This window comes from Cyprinodon tularosa, unplaced genomic scaffold (assembly GCF_016077235.1).
Source record: "Cyprinodon tularosa strain WSP-4 unplaced genomic scaffold, ASM1607723v1 ctg594, whole genome shotgun sequence".
NCBI lineage: Eukaryota > Metazoa > Chordata > Actinopteri > Cyprinodontiformes > Cyprinodontidae > Cyprinodon > Cyprinodon tularosa.
In genome coordinates, this window is record NW_024039334.1 from 824497 (window position 1) to 846576 (window position 22080).

Genomic DNA, 22080 nt, shown 5'->3' on the forward strand with positions numbered 1-22080 from the left:
ATTTATATATAGATTTTGAAATGTTTTTGAAATAAATAAATTCTGACACAAAAAAGGATGGTAAATAACTGGATGCTTAATAAGCTAGTCAGCCAAGTTTCCATAACAGCAGATCAGGCACTGCTGGGATTTGAACCCAGGATCTCCTGTTTACTAGACAGGCACTTTGACAAGGTAAGCCACAGCGCCTAAACTTACCAGGAAAATTCTGACCCCTGAAAAAATTCACACAAGAAACTTTGCAATATCTCTCACTCAAGAGCATGAAATAGTATCAATGCTAGAGGTCAAATTCATTTTTCCCGCTATGTGGCACACATTTTTAAGTAAGATCTCTTTGCTTTAACAGTCAGAAGCTAATACATCCTGACATAACTATCTTATATAGTGACCATTTTGCCTTGTCACTCTTTCAAAGAAGTGTACTGTAATGATCCAGCGACAGCTCAGGTCTATGCCGAGCCAAAGCGTCACAAAGTTACATGTCTTTAGTTGTTAACCTTTGAGAAGTTAGCCCGGCAATATCAGACAAGAAATGCATTGCTACCACCCTAACCCAGCAGTTAGTTGAATCAATTTTCAAAGAATTTCAGAAGGTAATCATCTGTAATGAAACTCCAAGGCCAAAATCATTTACTGGTAGTGTTTTTTCCATGATATGAGCCAGAGGGATGCTCAGGGTTAATAAGACTCTGGCACGACCGACTTGGTGTAGGAACAGACAAGGCACTTACATAAAAACGGATACAGAAGCACTGGTCCAGAACTACTTTGGAATTGAGAGAAAAGTTCATGGTAAGTTTAAATGGCAGCTGCTTTAAAGGCATGATCCAGAGAACAAGTGCAGCTTAGCTTACGAGATATCAGCTACAATTCAATTGTTTGAGATCCAGAAGTACATTGCACTTTGCACATGACAACTTTGTTGCTGTGTCACCCTTTGGAAAAGTGCAGGGCAAGGAAAAGAGTGTTGATAAGTTTGAGTGTGCCGCCATATGAGAAAACAGGTTCCTATCATTTAGTTTTACATGGTTAAGAAGGACAAACTCAGAAATATTTAGGCAGATGATATGTCTGGATGTGGTTCTTAAAGAAGTTTTACAAGAAGACTGAACATCATGACCAGCAAAGTGGATGCTTATTTAAAAGGCACTGGTGTGATTTCAAGTCAGAATTTCCTATTTAAAAGATAGGCACTTTGACCAAATAAGCAACAGTGCCATTTGCATACAGAAGATGAAATATTTTTGAACCAAATAAATCCCGAAACAAAACAAAAAAGATGGCAAGACATGTAATGCTTACCAAACTTGTCAGCCAGGTTCGCATGACAAGGGTTCAGGCACTGCTGGGATTTGAACCCAGGATCTCCTGTTTACAAGACAGGCACTTTGACCAGCTAAGCAACAGCGCCTAAAGTTGAAAATAAACTTCCGACCCCTGAAAAAAATTCACACAGGAAACTTTGCAATATCTTTCACTTAAGAGCATGAAATAGTATCAATGCTAGAGGTCAAATTCATTTTTCCAGCTATGTGGCACAGATATATTTTTAAGTAAGATCTCTTCGCTTTAACAGTCAGAAGCTAATACATCCTGACATAACTATCTTATATAGTGACCATTTTGCCTTGTCACTCTTTCAAAGAAGTGTACTGTAATGATCCAGCGATAGCTCAGGTCTATGCCGAGCCAAAGCGTCACAAAGTTACATGTCTTTAGTTGTTAACCTTTGAGAAGTTAGCCCGGCAATATCAGACAAGAAATGCATTGCTACCACCCTAACCCAGCACTTAGTTGAATCAATTTTCAAAGAATTTCAGAAGGTAATCATCTGTAATGAAACTCCAAGGCCGAAATCATTTACTGGTAGTGTTTTTTCCATGATATGAGCCAGAGGGATGCTCAGGGTTAATAAGACTCTGGCACGACCGACTCGGTGTAGGAACAGACAAGGCACTTACATAAAAACGGATACAGAAGCACTGGTCCAGAACTACTTTGAAATTGAGAGAAAAGTTCATGGTAAGTTTAAATGGCAGCTGCTTTAAAGGCATGATCCAGAGAACAAGCGCAGCTTAGCTTATGAAATATCAGCTACAATTCAATTGTTTGAGATCCAGAAGTACATTGCACTTTGCACATGACAACTTTGTTGCTGTGTCACCCTTTGGAAAAGTGCAGGGCAAGGAAAAGAGTGTTGATAAGTTTGAGTGTGCCGCCATATGAGAAAACAGGTTCCTATCATTTAGTTTTACATGGTTAAGAAGGACAAACTCAGAAATATTGAGGCAGATGATATGTCTGGATGTGGTTCTTAAAGAAGTTTTACAAGAAGACTGAACATCATGACCAGCAAAGTGGATGCTTATTTAAAAGGCACTGGTGTGATTTGAAGTCAGGATTTCCTATTTAAAAGATAGGCACTTTGACCAAATAAGCAACAGTGCCATTTGCATACAGAAGATGAAATATTTTTGAACCAAATAAATCCCGAAACAAAACAAAAAAGATGGCAAGACATGTAATGCTTACCAAACTTGTCAGCCAGGTTTGCATGACAAGGGTTCAGGCACTGCTGGGATTTGAACCCAGGATCTCCTGTTTACAAGACAGGCACTTTGACCTATTAAGCAACAGCGCCCTCTATATATAGATTTTGAAATGTTTTTGAAATAAATAAATTCTGACACAAAAAAAGGATGGTAAATAACAGGATGCTTAAAAAGTAATCAGCCAAGTTTCCATAACAGCAGGTCAGGCACTGCTGGGATTTGAACCTAGGATCTCCTGTTTACTAGACAGGCACTTTGACCAGCTAAGCCACAGCGCCCAAACTTGAAAATAAACTTCCGACCCCTGAAAAAAATTCACACAGGAAACTTTGCAATATCTTTCACTTAAGAGCATGAAATAGTATCAATGCTAGAGGTCAAATTCATTTTTCCAGCTATGTGGCACAGATACATTTTTAAGTAAGATCTCTTCGCTTTAACAGTCAGAAGCTAATACATCCTGACATAACTATCTTATATAGTGACCATTTTGCCTTGTCACTCTTTCAAAGAAGTGTACTGTAATGATCCAGTGACAGCTCAGGTCTATGCCGAGCCAAAGCGTCACAAAGTTACATGTCTTTAGTTGTTAACCTTTGAGAAGTTAGCCCGGCAATATCAGACAAGAAATGCATTGCTACCACCCTAACCCAGCACTTAGTTGAATCAATTTTCAAAGAATTTCAGAAGGTAATCATCTGTAATGAAACTCCAAGGCCAGAATCATTTACTGGTAGTGTTTTTTCCATGATATGAGCCAGAGGGATGCTCAGGGTTAATAAGACTCTGGCACGACCGACTCGGTGTAGGAACAGACAAGGCACTTACATAAAAACGGATACAGAAGCACTGGTCCAGAACTACTTTGAAATTGAGAGAAAAGTTCATGGTAAGTTTAAATGGCAGCTGCTTTAAAGGCATGATCCAGAGAACAAGCGCAGCTTAGCTTACGAAATATCAGCTACAATTCAATTGTTTGAGAACAGAAGTACATTGCACTTTGCACATGACAACTTTGTTGCTGTGTCACCCTTTGGAAAAGTGCAGGGCAAGGAAAAGAGTGTTGATAAGTTTGAGTGTGCCGCCATATGAGAAAACAGGTTCCTATCATTTAGTTTTACATGGTTAAGAAGGACAAACTCAGAAATATTGAGGCAGATGATATGTCTGGATGTGGTTCTTAAAGAAGTTTTACAAGAAGACTGAACATCATGACCAGCAAAGTGAATGCTTATTTAAAAGGCACTGGTTTGATTTGAAGTCAGGATTTCCTATTTAAAAGATAGGCACTTTGACCAAATAATTAACAGTGCCATTTGCATACAGAAGATGAAATATTTTTGAACCAAATAAATCCCGAAACAAAACAAAAAAGATGGCAAGACATGTAATGCTTACCAAACTTGTCAGCCAGGTTTGCATGACAAGGGTTCAGGCACTGCTGGGATTTGAACCCAGGATCTCCTGTTTACAAGACAGGCACTTTGACCTATTAAGCAACAGCGCCCTCTATATATAGATTTTGAAATGTTTTTGAAATAAATAAATTCTGACACAAAAAAAGGATGGTAAATAACAGGATGCTTAAAAAGTAATAAGCCAAGTTTCCATAAAAGCAGGTAAGGCACTGCTGGGATTTGAACCCAGGATCTCCTGTTTACTAGACAGGCACTTTGACCAGCTAAGCCACAGCGCCTAAACTTGAAAATAAACTTCCGACCCCTGAAAAAAATTCACACAGGAAACTTTGCAATATCTTTCACTTAAGAGCATGAAATAGTATCAATGCTAGAGGTCAAATTCATTTTTCCAGCTATGTGGCACAGATACATTTTTAAGTAAGATCTCTTCGCTTTAACAGTCAGAAGCTAATACATCCTGACATAACTATCTTATATAGTGACCATTTTGCCTTGTCACTCTTTCAAAGAAGTGTACTGTAATGATCCAGCGACAGCTCAGGTCTATGCCGAGCCAAAGCGTCACAAAGTTACATGTCTTTAGTTGTTAACCTTTGAGAAGTTAGCCCGGCAATATGAGACAAGAAATGCATTGCTACCACCCTAACCCAGCAGTTAGTTGAATCAATTTTCAAAGAATTTCAGAAGGTAATCATCTGTAATGAAACTCCAAGGCGAAAATCATTTACTGGTAGTGTTTTTTCCATGATATGAGTCAGAGGGATGCTCAGGGTTAATAAGACTCTGGCACGACCGACTCGGTGTAGGAACAGACAAGGCACTTACATAAAAACGGATACAGAAGCACTGGTCCAGAACTACTTTGAAATTGAGAGAAAAGTTCATGGTAAGTTTAAATGGCAGCTGCTTTAAAGGCATGATCCAGAGAACAAGCGCAGCTTAGCTTACGAGATATCAGCTACAATTCAATTGTTTGAGATCCAGAAGTACATTGTACTTTGCACATGACAACTTTGTTGCTGTGTCACCCTTTAGAAAAGTGCAGGGCAAGGAAAAGAGTGTTGATAAGTTTGAGTGTGCCGCCATATGAGAAAACAGGTTCCTATCATTTAGTTTTACATGGTTAAGAAGGACAAACTCAGAAATATTGAGGCAGATGATATGTCTGGATGTGGTTCTTAAAGAAGTTTTACAAGAAGACTGAACATCATGACCAGCAAAGTGGATGCTTATTTAAAAGGCACTGGTGTGATTTGAAGTCAGGATTTCCTATTTAAAAAGATAGGCACTTTGACCAAATAAGCAACAGTGCCATTTGCATACAGAAGATGAAATATTTTTGAACCAAATAAATCCTGAAACAAAACAAAAAAGATGGCAAGAAATGTAATGCTTACCAAACTTGTCAGCCAGGTTCGCATGACAAGGGTTCAGGCACTGCTGGGATTTGAACCCAGGATCTCCTGTTTACAAGACAGGCACTTTGACCTACTAAGCAACAGCGCCCTCTATTTATAGATTTTGAAATGTTTTTGAAATAAATAAATTCTGACACAAAAAAAGGATGGTAAATAACAGGATGCTTAAAAAGTAATCAGCCAAGTTTCCATAACAGCAGGTCAGGCACTGCTGGGATTTGAACCCAGAATCTCCTGTTTACTAGACAGGCGCTTTGACCAGCTAAGTCACAAAGCACATTCCAACCCCTTAAAAAATTCACAAGAAACTTTGCAATATCTTTCACTCAAGAGCATGAAATAGTATCAATGCTAGAGGTCAAATTCATTTTTCCCGCTATGTGGCACAGATACATTTTTAAGTAAGATCTCTTCTCTGCTCTGATTTGAAGCCAGGATTCCCTGTTTATAAGATAGGCACTTTGGCCATAAGTTTTTTTATTCAATGAATTCAATGAATACAGCTGTTTAAGAATAATCCACAAATCAACAACTCCACCTTTGTGCTATATATTCAAAGAATTTTTGCAAAGCATTTCTGCTCAGATATTTATTTTGTTAGTGCAATTTTATTTCAAGTCAGTTTATTTATATAGCACCAATTTAAATAAATGGACACAAGCAGTTGTGCTTCGCCTAATTAGTTGGTTTGAACTGGCCTGAATTTGGCAATAGGATCTGTATCACAATTCATTTGCCATGAAACGATTTATCCTGATACATTACCGAAAATTGTGATTTCTGAGTGTGAGAAAATAATATAGCTCTGCTGTAGATGTTGCAGAGCAGGCTCTTGGATATGGCAGGGCCAAGTTGTGTCTTGAGTTTTAAGTGTTAAAGTAAAGTAATACAATGGATGTTTTTTGATTGATATATATATATATATATATATATATATATATATATATATATATATATATATATATATATTTTTTTTTTTTACATTTAATGTATTGTCAGATATATTTTAATATATGCTCCCATGAAATATGGCGATATTTGACATATACAACCCTAATACTTATTTGAATTGGTGTATTTGTTGGAGATGTCAATAAAAATGCCTTGGTCCAATACATAAAATGAAAAAAATGCAGCTATATCAGCTAGTGCAAATAGTCCAACATCTCCTGTATTCATTCAGCAATATTGTTCCAATTTACAATTTAACTTGGAGTCCTCAAATTCTAACAGTGGGCACATAGTTTCCTTGATGTTTTCTGTAACATTGTTTCTTAATTTCTCAGGTATTGTGATCCACCTTCGCCCCATGGATTATAACGCTAATAGAATCCCTCCCTTGTTAACAGCAGCTTTGTTGGGATTCTTCAAAATACCAACCATAATTGCTGTAGCAGTCTTTTTTTTTTCTCTGCACTGATGTGAGTCCTCCTCCTTCTTTGACATATGACATGGTTTGCTGATTAATTGCTGCTGCTATTTCCTCTTCTCCCAGTGGAAAGAAAAAGAATTTACTTCATTAAAATTCCACAGGGGAAGATGACACCTTTTGCTTTTCAGGTCTCCCACTGTTACTCCCTCTCAGTGTTTTTTTTTTCAACCTAAGAGATTGATTTGAATTTTAATTTGCACCCACAATGTCATAGCATCTGTTTGTGAAATGAGGTCAAGGAGCTCAAGTTGTTTTACAAGATCGATATGAGGGGATGTAATGCAATAAAGGAAAATATGCTGTGCCAGAGAAATTCCTCAAGGGCTTTTAAATTAAAAAAATTAGCAAAAATGTTTCTCCTTCTATGCCAATGGAAAGCCTCAATTCAGCCTACATATTTTATTCAGTGAAGATTAAAACAGCTTGTCTAACTCACTGAACCTCATATAGATTGTAGTACCGAGGGGAATTTGCAGCTCCCACACAGTATCCTCTAATAGAAGCTCAACCAGGGTAGAAAAAACTTTGTTGATGGAAGCGTACATGCACAGCTTTACCAGAGAGCAACTGACTGAATTTTCTGTTAATGGTTTCGAGAGGTTATCAGCGCATGTGCTCAAACTATATGGTGGATACAAATTAATTCACCACAAATCAACAAGGTTTTCTATATAAGCTCCAACTGGTGATTGAAAAAGGAAGTACAAATATTTAAAACACTATATATTTACAAAGGAACTAATTTGATCACTGTTATTTTTGAGTTGACTGAGGTAAGTGACATTAAGTGTGGTTAACATAGAACTCCACGATTGACAAGGTTAGTATTTAGCCCTTCTTCTCTCCTATACATGTAGCTATTAGTTCAGCTTTTGTTGTGACTACCTCTATGTGCTGTATTTCATCCTTTTGACATACAAACTGGCTCAGAGCCTGTCTGCTTAACTTTTTTTTTCATTTCTTATGCATAATTCTTTTTTCTTGAAATCACAGCTTTAGGTTCTGCTGGAAGTATTTTCCTGTTAAAAGGGAGTATTTCCCCTCCACTAACACTGCATGCATGCTGAGTGTGAGAAAATGCTTTAGAATCGAGAAAATGAGAGTGAATATCCACTGTTGCCACATGCTAATCCAGGAGGAATGTATCCTGCAAAGTTAATGACCGGATGTTATCAGCTGGTTTTCCTTGATAGAAACTTTGTAGCTATCTGCAGGGCCATTTCCAGGGATTTGTGGGCCCCAAGTAAAATTCACTTGAAGGGTTCTGCTCCTCGAGGTCTATTCCAATAACGGTGTCATTGCTCCTTGGTGCCGATGTTAACACTTACAACTAAACCTTCAAAACCTAATGTTAGCTTAGCATGAAGAGACTACCAACATAAACAACACTCCAACACAAAACTAAGGTAAAATGGTGATGTTTTCCCCATCTAGACATTGTCCAGCAGCCCTGGCAGCTACTCCAGCCTCAAAAGACATTAAAATGATGGCATGAGTGACTGGTGGAAAAGGAGAAATAAAGCTTGGACTGACTGACACAAAGCTACTGACTGAAAACCGTTCCTCATGAGCTATTATGTAGGCCTACAGTTCAGAATTAATGTTTATCTAAATAAGCACTTTTTAAACAAAAAAGTCTTATTGAATATTATTTACATTCACCACCAGTTATCATAGTAGAAAAGCTTTCTCAAGCAGTTTGAGATGATTTTGGAAACCGGAGATGAACCCCTGGTCTAATGCAGCACCTGGCCCGAGAAACCTGTTAAAATACTTACTTTTACTTATTATTTAGGTAGCACACACATATCATCCTTATCTTATTTTATTGTTATATCTTATTTGTACTTATAATCTTATTTGTCTCTCTTCTGTACACAGCTGCACAGCAAGAAAAAAAAATGCTGGAAGTGATTAATGAATAAATTCTGATTCTGATCCAGGAAGCACGTTGGCAGAATTCAAATGAGCCATTTTAATCTAGATTAATCTAGATTAATTCCAAGATAGCAGTGACAATCATCCAGATTAAAGAAATTTTAATGGCCACTGTTATCTATCTATCTATCTATCTATCTATCTATCTATCTATCTATCTATCTATCTATCTATCTATCTATCTATCTATCTATCTATCTATCTATCTATCTATCTATCTATCTATCTATCTATCTATCTATCTATCTATCTATCTATCTATCTATCTATCTATCTATCTATCTATCTATCTATCTATCTATCTATCTATCTCTCTTTTTCTTTCTCTCTCTCTCTCTCTCTCTCTCTCTCTCTCCATATTTATATATATATATATGTCATAATTTGAACTGATGGGTTCGAATTGAATCTTTGTATGAATCTTTCATACATCCAATCTGCCAAACGACTCAACTCTCACCAAAGCCGCTGGGCATTGTTTTTCTCATGCTTCCATTTCACTATTACCTACCGCCCAGGTTTTTAGTACATAAAGCCTGATGCACTATCCCGACAGTACTCCACCACCTCTGTGTCCATAGATCCTGAACCCATCATTCCCATCCTGCATTGTTTGTGCCCTTACCTGGGAACTAGAGAGGAAGGTCTGAAGGGCACAGGAGAACGAGCCAGATCCTGGACGACTTTATGTACCATCTGCAGTTCGTTCCCAAGTCCTCCGCTGGGGGCACTCCTTCAAGTTCTCCAGCCACCCTGGCTCAAGCTGTACCATCACTCTCCTCAGACAATACTTCTGGAGGCCGTCTCTAAAAAAGGACGTATCAGAGTTTGTCTAAGCATGCTCAATCTGCGCCCGCAAAAAGGGGTCCTGCAGACCCTCTACCGGTCTCCTCCAACCCTCTGCCCACGCACAGTCGCCCATGATCTCACATCGCCCTGGATTTCATCACCTGTCTCCCTCCATCCAGCCACAAAACTGTCATCCTCTCCATCAGCCATAGATTCTCCAAACTTGCCACCTGATTGCACTCAGCAAACTCCCCTCTAATCACCAGACAGCCAGGTTATTAGTCAACCACATATTCAAACTACATTGTCTCCCTGTTGAAATCGTCTCTGACCCCGACCCACAATTCATTTCCCAGGTCTGGCGTGACTTCTGCCAATGCGTAGGGTCTAAAGTCTTTCTCACTTCCGGTTTTCATTTGCTCCCACAACCTCACCACCTGGAGTCAGCATCTCGCCTGGGTTGAATACTGTCACAATTCACACATCTCAGCTGCCACTGGATTGTCCCCTTTTGAGGCATCCCTTGGATACAAGCCCTCTCTTCTCCCCTCCTCTTTCCCAGATTTGGCCTTTCCATCCGTCAGGTCACACCTCCATCCATGCCGTAAAGTTTGGGACCGGACCAAAGCCAACCCAGAATGCACGTCTGCCCAAGACAACTGGTACGCCGACTGCAAGCGCCTACCATCACCTACTTACACCCACGGACAGGAGGTGTGGCTATCATCCATAGACTTCCCATTAAAAGCTATTTTGAAAAAGCAGACAGACGGACGGACGGGCAGGCAGGCAGGCAGACAGACAGAAAGACATTACTGGTTATAATAGTACTGGTGTACCAACATCTCAAAAAGTTTGCTGATTGTATTGTTCAACTGTTGGACTTCAAACGTGTGCAGCCAAGTTTTTCAAAAAAAACTCAAGGAACCTTGATTTCACATCTTTTCAGTTAAATCTCTAAATTTTTAAATTTAGTTTTGTTATCAGTTTATGACATTTGGAGGTTGAATATTTTTATGTGCAACTACATATTCCTGTTTCTTGAATACAAAGTGCTGTGTCTTTAAAAACAAGCAAGTATGACCAATACAAATGCTGATTGACATACAACATTGCACATTCTGAGATTCTTGTTTACACCAGTATCTGTGTGCAGAAACCTCCTTCCATTATGTCAGAGATCATATCATTTGCGAAGCAGTTAGCCTGTTCCCTAGCTTATCTTGTTGCTAATGCCTTTACAGACTATTTGGCATGATCAGATTTCAAAGCTATGTCACCAGCATCCCCTATGGCCTTCTGCTTTTGGAATTGCTTTCAGTCTTTATGCCTTTTGTGTGCAGGCAAGAGGTTATCAAGATCATCAGAGGGCCAGCAGCAGAGCAAATCTGTTTGCTCAATCCTTTGTTGCCTATTGGTGTATTGTTAATTCTTCCTCTACAGCTCTTCAAATTGCAGACATTTCATTGCAATATGTTCTTCTAATGGGCTGGTAGCAGCTGGCAGATAGCAAGGGAACTCTCCTCCTTCTAAATTAGCCCTAGACATTTGCTTTTCCTTCAGGAATTGTTGCTCATAGATTTCAGCTGGAAAAAATTATCCTCATTGGAAAGCATGCAAACCACCAACACTGAAAGGAAGGAGACAGCTGAAATGTTGTATTACAGTACAGTTTTTTTAAGTTGTTATGAGACATTGTTATTCCTGAGTTCTAAGTATAGGAACCCTCCCCACCACTTTCTTTTTGTCAAACATGTACCTAGGCTGAGTTTGATGAGCACCATCATTACAGTAGAAAAAGAAACAAATAACAATTACTTCAGTCTCAATATTTCTAAAATCAACAATCCAGTTAGAAGTACAAAATAAATCATTTCCAATATTTTCAATGCCTCTACATTTGATACAAAAGTAATAGTAATTTCTTTCAATCTGCTTATTTAGGTAATATTTAAGGGGCTAATCAGCAATAGGCAATTCCAGTACTCAAGGGCCTGTGTACTGACAATTTATGATATGTTCCTGCTCCACCACAACTGTATGTTATATGTTATCAGGTGATTAGGTGGAAAACTTTTTATACTGTACCTAGAATGTAATTTCTTTTTTTCAGTCCTAGAAGCTAAACCAGTGCCTTAATGCTACCAGACCTGTGACAACAAGAAATAACTTCATTTGAACCTATTTGAAAGCATCATTCACTAAAAGATATTTTTGCAACCCCAGTTTGAAAAAACAAACAAACTTTTAAAGAAGAGATGAGAAACAGCATCAGTAATGTCTTTAAGGCTGGAGAGGTTATGGTTCCATCTCTAAGACTTTAAGCTTCAGTAAACCACAATGGGAGAGCTATAGTGCACAAATAGAGAACATGGGACAGTGGTTGACCTCAACAACATTGGCCAGCCTGCAGAAAGACAACATATTTTATCCAAGTGGTAAAATGAAAACAGAGCACATTTTCTCTGATGTAGGCCTCACCTACATGAAGATCAGTGTTTACAAATCACCAACGTAAGAGGTAGAGTCCCAACAGTGAAAATTACTGTTGACCAAATATGACATTTTTGTAAAATTTGATTTTTGTTCACTGATATGAAATAAGTTTAACTTTTTGGGAAAGGTATGTGTCATGTTTTATCTGGTAAAAACCCAACAGTACTCTGAATCAAACTTGCTAGTGGTATGACATTTATCTGACCAAAATAAGCAAATAAAATTGTAAAGAAACTGCAGGTTTCTTTCTATCCTCAGCCTATTCTCTTAACTCTCCACAAACATAATACGCACCTCACTTTTTGTTGGGGTTGAACATGTGACATACACTATATTGCCAAAAGTATTTGCTCACCCATCCAAATTATTGGAATCAGGTGTTCCAATCACTTCCATGGCCACAGGTGTATAAATTCAAGCACCTAGGCATGCAGACTGTTTTTACAAACATTTGTGAAAGAATGGGTCGCTCTCAGGAGCTCAGTGAATTCCAGCGTGGAACTGTGATAGGATGCCACCTGTGCAACAAATCCAGTCGTGAAATTTCCTCGCTCCTAAATATTCCACAGTCAACTGTCAGCTGTATTATAAGAAAATGGAAGTGTTTGGGAACGACAGCAACTCAGCCACGAAGTGGTAGGCCACGTAAACTGACGGAGCGGGGTCAGCGGATGCTGACGCGCATAGTGCGAAGAGGTCGCCAACTTTCTGCAGAGTCAATCACTACAGACCTCCAAACTTCATGTAGCTCAAGAACAGTGCGCAGAGAGCTTCATGGAATGGGTTTCCATGGGCGAGCAGCTGCATCCAAGCCATACATCACCAAGTGCAATGCAAAGCGTCGGATGCGGTGGTGTAAAGCACGCCGCCACTGGACTCTAGAGCAGTGGAGACGCGTTCTCTGGAGTGACGAATCGCGCTTCTCCATCTGGCAATCTGATGGACGGGTCTGGGTTTGGCGGTTGCCAGGAGAACGGTACTTGTCTGACTGCATTGTGCCAAGTGTAAAGTTTGGTGGAGGGGGGATTATGGTGTGGGGTTGTTTTTCAGGAGCTGGGCTTGGCCCCTTAGTTCCAGTGAAAGGAACTCTGAATGCTTCAGCATACCAAGACATTTTGGACAATTCCATGCTCCCAACTTTGTGGGAACAGTTTGGAGCTGGCCCCTTCCTCTTCCAACATGACTGTGCACCAGTGCACAAAGCAAGGTCCATAAAGACATGGATGACAGAGTCTGGTGTGGATGAACTTGACTGGCCTGCACAGAGTCCTGACCTCAACCCGATAGAACACCTTTGGGATGAATTAGAGCGGAGACTGAGAGCCAGGCCTTCTCGTCCAACATCAGTGTGCGACCTCACAAATGCGCTTCTGGAAGAATGGTCAAAAATTCCCATAAACACACTCCTAAACCTTGTGGACAGCCTTCCCAGAAGAGTTGAAGCTGTTCTAGCTGCAAAGGGTGGACCGACGTCATATTGAACCCTATGGATTAGGAACGGGATGTCACTTAAGCTCATATGTGAGTCAAGGCAGGTGAGCAAATACTTTTGGCAATATAGTGTATTTCTTGCAGATAAAAGGAAAGATTTATGTCTACTTTTTCTAGCTAACATAGATAGCTTAAAATTCAAAGGACAACTGAAAAATATCTCATACTTTTTATTGTAACAGTAAATAAAACAGTAAAAAAGTAGAGATATAACACATTTTGCTGGAAAAGCTTCATGCCAATAAAAAAACAATAGTTTGCAAAATCCTCAATCCCCCTTAAGTTTTTAACGTCTTGTGTTTTAAAATTAAAAGCTTAGTGTATGTATTATTGGAAGTCACACAAATAATTAAATGGTTATAAAGTGGTGTATGATTAATACAGCCCAAAAGACCCTTTATTAGGGTATGTGTGTACTTGTTTGTATGCCTGCAAGCTGATATTCTGTTCACTGTTCTAAGCCAAATAGCTTAAACACAGTCATAATGGTCAACAATCATCTGTTAAACATAGGATTTTTTCCTCTTCCAGTCGGTTCTGAAAAAGGTTCTCATCAAACTTTTGACTGGACCATTCTAACAATCAATCAGGGTTTCTTTCTGAAAAATATTCTGTTGTGTTCTCCCCTTTTGGGACTTAAGTTTTTAGTTTTCAGTTATCAGTAATTCTGTTTTGTTGATCTTTGGTTCATTTTCCATTTTGTGTCATATTTGCAGTTGTAGGGAAATCATATTTAAATGTCAAATTTTCTGGCTTAAACATGTACATAAATGCTCTCCACTCCCACCTCTCGGTGAAACATCGTCTTATCTGCGCTTTGTGACCTAATGTTATTTGGGGTCATTTGGTAAAAGTTTAAAAACAATCCACTGGACTTTGTTTCCAGTGGATTGTTTTTTAAACTTTTACCGAATAACCCCACATAACAAATAACTATGACCTGGATGACTGAGAATCTTCACCAGTTCTTTGGGGTCGTTATTCAATGCGTACAGAGTAGCTACGAGGATGACAAGAGATACCGCAAATGGCAAGCCGAATTAACATACAGCCAGTTTCGTCTGACCCTATGGCAAGCCGTTTTAACATAAATTTGCAGCAGCACTCTGAATTTTAACCGGCAACTACAATGATATATGTTTAAGTAAAAGTTAGGAGACTAGTTGGTTAAAAAAATCAGAGATGCCACCGAAAACCTGTTAGTTACACATATGGAGCTTTTTCAGCTAAAAATGGCAACAGATTGTACATTTGTACAACTTAAAAAAGCTGGGCTTCTCAGAGGACCATTACTCAGAGTAATAGATTAAAATAAACACATATCTGTTGTTTTCTTATTGAACAGAGAATCAGACTGCAGAGCTTATAGAGATCTGGAAAATGATTTTCTCAGGCATCATTATATTGGTAGACAGGTAATAAATCTGTTTTTAAGCAGAGCAGAGACACAATTAGGGACAGCTGCCGATTTAAAGGTGAAACAGATTTACTGGGATGTGCAACATGCAAAAAAATGTATCCCCAAGTTTACAAGAAAAAATACGCAATGCTATAATAAAATACAAAAAATATTTTTTGTATCTTATATCTCTCCTGTAGCTCAACAAGACTCAGAAATAGCTGTGCCAGCCAACCCAGAGACAGACAGATTCACAGGACACAGACTTAAAATTAAAGTATAAGAGACCTGCAAGAATGAAAGCACAAAAAATAAAGATCAGTTTATAAATGATATTTGAAGTATAAGGTTCAATATATAGACTTTGGCTGTCAATGACATATGGGACAAATTAGATTTTGCTGCTTGTGAAGGAGGATAATCACTGATGCAGCTTAAAGGGAAGCCATGCTTGGATGGATTGATGGAAGTGAAGTTGTGTCCATACTAGGGATGCATGATATATTAATGTTGGCATCGGCTGTTATTCGTCATTTTTTATACATTAATGTTTTTGAGCCCTTTATAAAATAATACACTAAAGGCAGGCATCTGTCTATAAGTATAAATACCACAAATATATTGTGGTACTCTTGTCCTCTCAACAATAGTAAAGCGTTCAATAAATATGTGTTTGAGCTAATTTTTGGAAAATATAAACCCTATTGAAAGCATTGGGGTTGAATAGCTGTAGGTCCATCAACCACTAGCCTTAGAGCATCCCCACCAATGTTTATTGCAAAGTTACACCCTTGCATACTCTTTATCAGATGATATTGTCCCAAAATGTAGAAAATTTAAATTAATCTTTTTTTTTCCGTTATCTTATGCAGGCTAGTTTGTTATACATCAGGCTGTACACCTAAATTCAGCCAATCATATATCATCTGGTCATCTGTCAATCTTTTTTTTTTTGTCAAAGCATCTTGATTGATATGTTGCACCTAATATACTCAACGGTTAAATTAAGGAATAAGAATCATTTACTTTACCACTGAGTTATGTCCCAGTGTTCACGGGGATGGACGTCTGTGTCTTCAGCAGGCGTAGAGCTAACAGAACTGTCAGTGTTGTGAGGCAAGGGCTCAAACATGTACGGCTGGAAGCCTTCTACACCAAACCAAGCTTCTGCCGCCCTGGCGTTCTCTTCCACAACATCCTCATCCCTACTTTCATCCTCTAAATAAAAAATGTATGATGGAGGAGACTCATCCATGACCTCCTACACAAAACTCTCCTATCAAACTTCCATCACAATCATGTATGCTTCCATCACAATCAAACTTGCTTGTGAAGCTTTCACCACTACAATCCCACCCTCTTGATGAAAGAACAATCAGATTCCCCTTACCCTTGTAAAGTCGTGCACCACTCGGGAGAATTCGGAACTGCAACAGTTGGAATGGCCGTTTCCCCACGACTTAAAACAGTCTTAGGTTACTCTCTGTGCCTGTCTCCTTTCCCTGAGCTCCCTTATAGTGTCTTTCATCCACACCTGCTCCATCTCAGCATATTACCCAAGTGTTTGTTCTGTATCCCATACATACTATCCTTGTGCAGTTCTTCAGTGCTGGTTTCTTGTTGTTAATTGGCTCCCCATCCATGTTTTCTCCTGACGTCTCCTGGTTTTTTGGATTTTAGTAAACCATTAAACCTACAAGAACCCATTTCTGCCTCCCTCGTCTCTGCATTTTGGTCCTTTTATCCTTTTTCTCTTGGATGGATGGATGGATGGATGGATGGATGGATGGATGGATGGATGGATGGATGGATGGATGGATGGATGGATGGATGGATGGATGGATGGATGGATGGATGGATGGATGATTTTGGTGCAACTTTGTTGCTGCCTGATGACTCCAATAAATACTGTAAAATGAAAATATGTGAAAGCAAGACCTGATGTTCCATGGGTTCTGATTGGAAAAACTGGCCCAAAATGTTTGATCCAAATCTAACATTTAAATAGGAAGTTCAGCAAACATTTTGGGATATGGGAACACCAGAATGAAAAGCCCCTTTTTCTATTTTTAGAAATTGAAACAACTTTAGTAATAGTGACTGACCTAAAAATGAAATGTATGGTCTGAAAGGATTTCAGATAGAGATAAAAAAAAAAATCTGGTTTCAACATGATTACACATTTCTAAAGAAGAATCATACCCCTATTTAATCCATTGGGGGCCTCAGAAACCTAATCTAGTAATGTTAAAGTACATCAAAAAAGCTGTTCAAGTTTTTTTCCTGAATGTTACTTTTTTATTACAGGACATGTCAGGAAAAGTTAACGATATTCCCTTTGAATGCCCCCGGCTAGTTCTTGTGTAACTGCCACTGAACATCATTAAAGCCCTCATTAAAATATGAAAGGCCAACAACCATGTTCTCTATATTTCACTGTCCTCCCATCATATATTCCCTCAATTGCTATTTTATGCTCTATTGCCTCCATGTCATGCTTTTTCTAATCTCCAACTAGATTACTAGACGGATACAAGTAGCATTGGGTGCCTACCAAGGGAGGCCTTATTTAGGAGTTAATTCTAAGAACAGGATGTGATATTGTTTATAGCTACACCAGAGGTGCAATATGTTAAGTCAACTATTCATCTCCATGCAATGTATTAGTTCTGCACTACCAATGAACCAGTTGAGTCCATTCCACACAATTTGTTATTCACTGAGGCAAAGAAAGCAGAACTTTCTCACGAGGTGGGATTTCCTTAAAAGTATCAAATCGTCCAAGTGTCCCCCCCCCCCCCCCCCCCCCCCCCTTTAAGCAATACTGCAGGTGTTAGTACTCCAAATCTATTTATTATATGACAAAGTAAATGTTAAACTAATGACCCTTATTAATGGATCCTGACATGAACCCTAATGATGCAGAGTTATTACAATTACACTTTGCCTATAGGAAAATGAACTAGCATAGCTTTAGACAGACAGCCTAGATTTTCATAAAGCCATATTTAATAAATATTGATAATTGAACTTTTATTGATCTCACATTGGATAAATTTACCTCTGCTTTTAACCCATCACCAGTGAGCAGTGGGCTGCTATCGTGGGGTGCCCGGCGAGCAATTTGGGGTTAAGAGTCTTGCTCAGAGACCCAGAGTGACAGTCTGTGGGAGTGGGTTTCGAGTGGTTTACCTGGTTGGGCAAACACGACTCTCGCCCAAATACCTTCTTCACCCCTTTCAACAAGACCAATTGATTAGCAGTAAGGAACCATCTTTTAACCACCTATTGCCTTGGTTCACAGCAGCCCTCATACAACAGCACTTGCTGTTATGGTCTCGCCCTTCATTGTTGGCAGTTTAATTTGCTTCTGCTCACTTGTCTTATTGGCCTAGATTATCCCATCAACTATGGGTTATAAATCAGTACCAGATTATTCAAGTGGTTTTGTGAGAGTAATTCTAGCTTTGAAGTTAATGTTTTCTGATTCTGACCATTTTCTGCCTATGGATATTCGGGTTTTTGCTTTGCCCTTGTCTGCTTCTCAGTTTTGTTTTTGGATTGAGTTGCTGGATTCTACTGTGTACCGAACTTGGACTGTGTTACTGACCTCGGCTTTGGTACCTCTTTGGCTCTCTGATCTTCTGGTCTGTCAACCGGGTTAGGATTTGACTGCAGCTCTGGAAATTCCTTCATGGACACTGTTTCTAATTTGTCCTTATCTGTCTGTCTGAATATTGGGTCCAAGGTTCTGAGGTCCTTACACTTTAATTTTAGGTCATTCCAGTTTAAGTGACTAAAAAATCTCAATGGTGTTGTTTTAATAAGTTTGGCTACAGGCGACCTGTGAAGACCTCCAATTTCAAAATATCTTTTTCACACCATCGAAAAACTAATTAAGTAAGATCACTCTAAATGTCCCCTTTTTCCAATATATTTCAATATACTGTATTAATACGTCTGCTATTGTAAGAGGTATAAGTAGCAGCAAGATTAAGCTGAATTTTAAATGAAAAATATTAATATTTGTAATTGCCATTGACACCATTTGTGTGATGAATAATTTTCAGAGAGGCTTTTTAGATTAAACTGGGGAGCAGACAACTTGAATTTCAGAAGAGATGGAACTTATACTTGTCCTCTATCCTAAGCAAAGTGGATAATCCTAATTTGTCAATATACTAAGGGCACTCTCCTAATCAGCTCTCTGGCTACTGGTGAGGGTGATCTTTTTCCACAGAAATGAAACAATTATCTTTGACAATTACATCGGTAAAGGAACATAAATCCATCAAGAAAAAAATCCAATAATACATTCTTAAAAATGAATTTGGCAATCCTGGATAATAATTAAGAAAATTATTTCACTAGAGAAAAAAATCAATTAACAATTCCTTTGAAATTCAAATAGCAAATCCCAGGGAAAGAGGCTTCTGCTCCATTGCTCAGGTCAAAAAAAACAAAAAAAAATACTTCTTTTGAATATTCCACAGATGTCTGATCCAAAATCTGGATTAAGAACAAGGCTGAGGAGTTCAGACTTAGCTTTGTTATATCCCAGAGAAAAGTGTTTTCCTTACTCTTGATGGTTTGTTGGTCTTGTTCCCCCATCCCTGGTGATGTAGAAACTAAGCAAAGTTGACCAGGACTTAGCTCCTTTTACTCACTAAACCAATTGAATGCAAAGGAATATTCACCACCTAATAAAAGCCACACTTTCTTAAATGCACCCCGAGAAATTTGTTTGTAACACCCCCTTCATTGTTCAAAAGAGGATGTAGACCTTATAATGCATATGGTGGTCCAGTTCAGAGAACTAGAAATATAACCACATATGGAGTATGAGTGGGTCTGCATCTGAGATCAATATTTCCTGATTGCTTGATTGGTGTACATATGCTCTATCACCCCTTTGGCTGTGAAGACTTTAACAAATACTATGTATTCAAAGTCCTAATAATTACATCCATACACATGTTACACATACATCACAGATCATTCTAGTTTTATTACTTTGTCACCATCTTAGCAATTATCAAAATAGAATCACTTTATCCCCTTTAATATTCTCAGTTAATAACATTTGGACAGCTTCTTTTTTATGCAACAAAAAATAGGTCAGGTGTTAATTAGTGATGTAATTTTGATGGATGTTCTTGGCCTTCATATGAATAGAAGGGTTAACATGACGCCTCAGCTGGTGATCACAGCTGTAGGAATATAAATACTTCTCTCTCCTTTATGATTACAGTAGCTCTTGCAGGCACACATAATGTCCCTTTGTTGGATTCATTTCCCCTTTTTCCTCCCTCTCACTGAGGTCACACATTATTTCCTCTATTTGCATCTATTTGCTCCAGACAGTCAGTTAAGACAATAATACTTTTATCATTCAATTATGAGGATATTTTTCTTTTTTTTTTTTTTTTTTTTTACAGGGAATTAAGGCTGACCTTACCTTACTTGACATAACATGTATCTGGGTTCTGCCCCCGATTTGGTTTATTTTTAGTTCCTTTGTAATTTTGTGTCATTTCAGTTGTTTTCTAACTGTCTTTTGTCACTCTCTGTTGCCCCCTTGTGCCTGTCTCATTTCCCCTAGCTCCCTTCTAGTCACTTCCAACCACACCTGCTCCATATCAGCTGATTACCCCAGTCTTTGTTTGTCTCCCATATATATGCTGAGCTTGAATTCAGGGGCTGCATCCCCTGAAGGCTAGATTCGTAGGCCGATTATGTCATAGCAAGGCACATTTTTGGTTCTGTGAAATGTAAACATTAAATAGGTTGAGCAGTCATTCTTTATTTCTAATTATAAAAACACTGTATATGGCGGAGATATCTTTTGCCTCATTTCCATAAAACACAAAAACTAGTTGCAAAATTAACATGAATTCTGTTTGTCATCTTTAACTAATAGGAAAAAATAATTGCTATATATGTTTTTGTTTCTCGTTGCTATATTTATGCAATTAAAATACCTAATTAGTTAGGACATTCCAATTGAGAAAATCACTGCTGCCACCATCTCGTTTAGAGGAAAACTGCTTGTTCCAATGGAGTTGAATTACATTCATATTGGAACAACAACTTATCTCATAGGGTTGGCCACAGGGGTTACCAATGGTTGGCTAGCAGTGGCCATGGCAAGCCCTGCATTCCAGGTTATTTTAGAGAAACTAGTGAACTTTACATGTATTGTATAACTAGAAAAAAAACACAATTGCATATAGAAATGAAAAAAAGAGGCTAGGTTAACTGTATTTTACTCTTCACCATCTCTGGATTCCAAAATCGTAACAAAAGACTGTAGTTTTTAATAATAATAATTGAACTTTATTGATCTCACATTGGCCCTGCGATGGACTGGCGACCTGTCCAGGATGTACCCCGCCTCTCACCCGTAAACACCTGGAGATAGGCACCAGCATCCCTCGCGACCCCACTTGGGATAAAGCGTGTCAGATAATGGATGGAGGATGGATGATCTCACATTGGAGAAATTTACCACTGCATTTAACCCATCCCCTTGGGAGGCAGTAGGCTGCCATTGTGGGGCACCCGGGGAGCAGTCTGAGGTTAAGTGTCTTGCTCAGAGACCCAGAGTTGCAGGCTGTTTGAGTGGAGCTCAAACTCTGTGCGCTAACCACTAGGCCGCCACTCCCTTTAATTTTCATGCAAAGAGATCTGTCTTTCCATGCATTAAAAATTCCAAACATTAAAAAAGCCTTGAAAAGAAATATTATGTAAGTTTTGGCCAGAAAACTGATGCTACATTAAACAAATATTTTAGGCCAAAAACGCCTAAAATTTTCTTAGAGGCCGAAAGGCTAAGGACAAACAGCCGAGAACATAGATGGGTTTAGGGGTACATGTATTAAAATCAGGTCTTTTCTACTTAATATAAATGAAAATATAAAAGTTTATTAGCAATGTATTCATTGGACCACTGTCCACACTGTCAAAAAATCTCCACCTTATCTGTCCAATTTCTTTTAGGTCATCTCCTACTCAGGCTGTGCTGTTGTCAGTGTTGTGTCCTGCTTTTGCTTTTACTGACAAGAAATTTGGTTACAATTGCCCTTCTTGCTGGGCAACATGCCCTGGTCTGTCAAGGCAATTTACGTTCTTGACACATATG

At 38.6% G+C, this 22080-nt stretch overlaps 6 non-coding genes across 6 annotated transcripts; all 6 read right to left on the bottom strand.

The window, feature by feature from the left end:
* Positions 1–1340: 1340 nt before the first annotated feature.
* On the bottom strand, positions 1341–1414 carry trnat-ugu. The gene has a single exon. It is a non-coding gene; the product is annotated as a tRNA-Thr (tRNA).
* A 1156-nt stretch (positions 1415–2570) lies between these two features.
* On the bottom strand, positions 2571–2644 carry trnat-ugu. The gene has a single exon. It is a non-coding gene; the product is annotated as a tRNA-Thr (tRNA).
* A 115-nt stretch (positions 2645–2759) lies between these two features.
* On the bottom strand, positions 2760–2833 carry trnat-agu. The gene has a single exon. It is a non-coding gene; the product is annotated as a tRNA-Thr (tRNA).
* A 1155-nt stretch (positions 2834–3988) lies between these two features.
* On the bottom strand, positions 3989–4062 carry trnat-ugu. Its single transcript has one exon. It is a non-coding gene; the product is annotated as a tRNA-Thr (tRNA).
* A 115-nt stretch (positions 4063–4177) lies between these two features.
* On the bottom strand, positions 4178–4251 carry trnat-agu. Its single transcript has one exon. It is a non-coding gene; the product is annotated as a tRNA-Thr (tRNA).
* Positions 4252–5408: 1157 nt separating this feature from the next.
* trnat-ugu lies at positions 5409–5482 on the bottom strand. Its single transcript has one exon. It is a non-coding gene; the product is annotated as a tRNA-Thr (tRNA).
* Positions 5483–22080: the final 16598 nt, after the last annotated feature.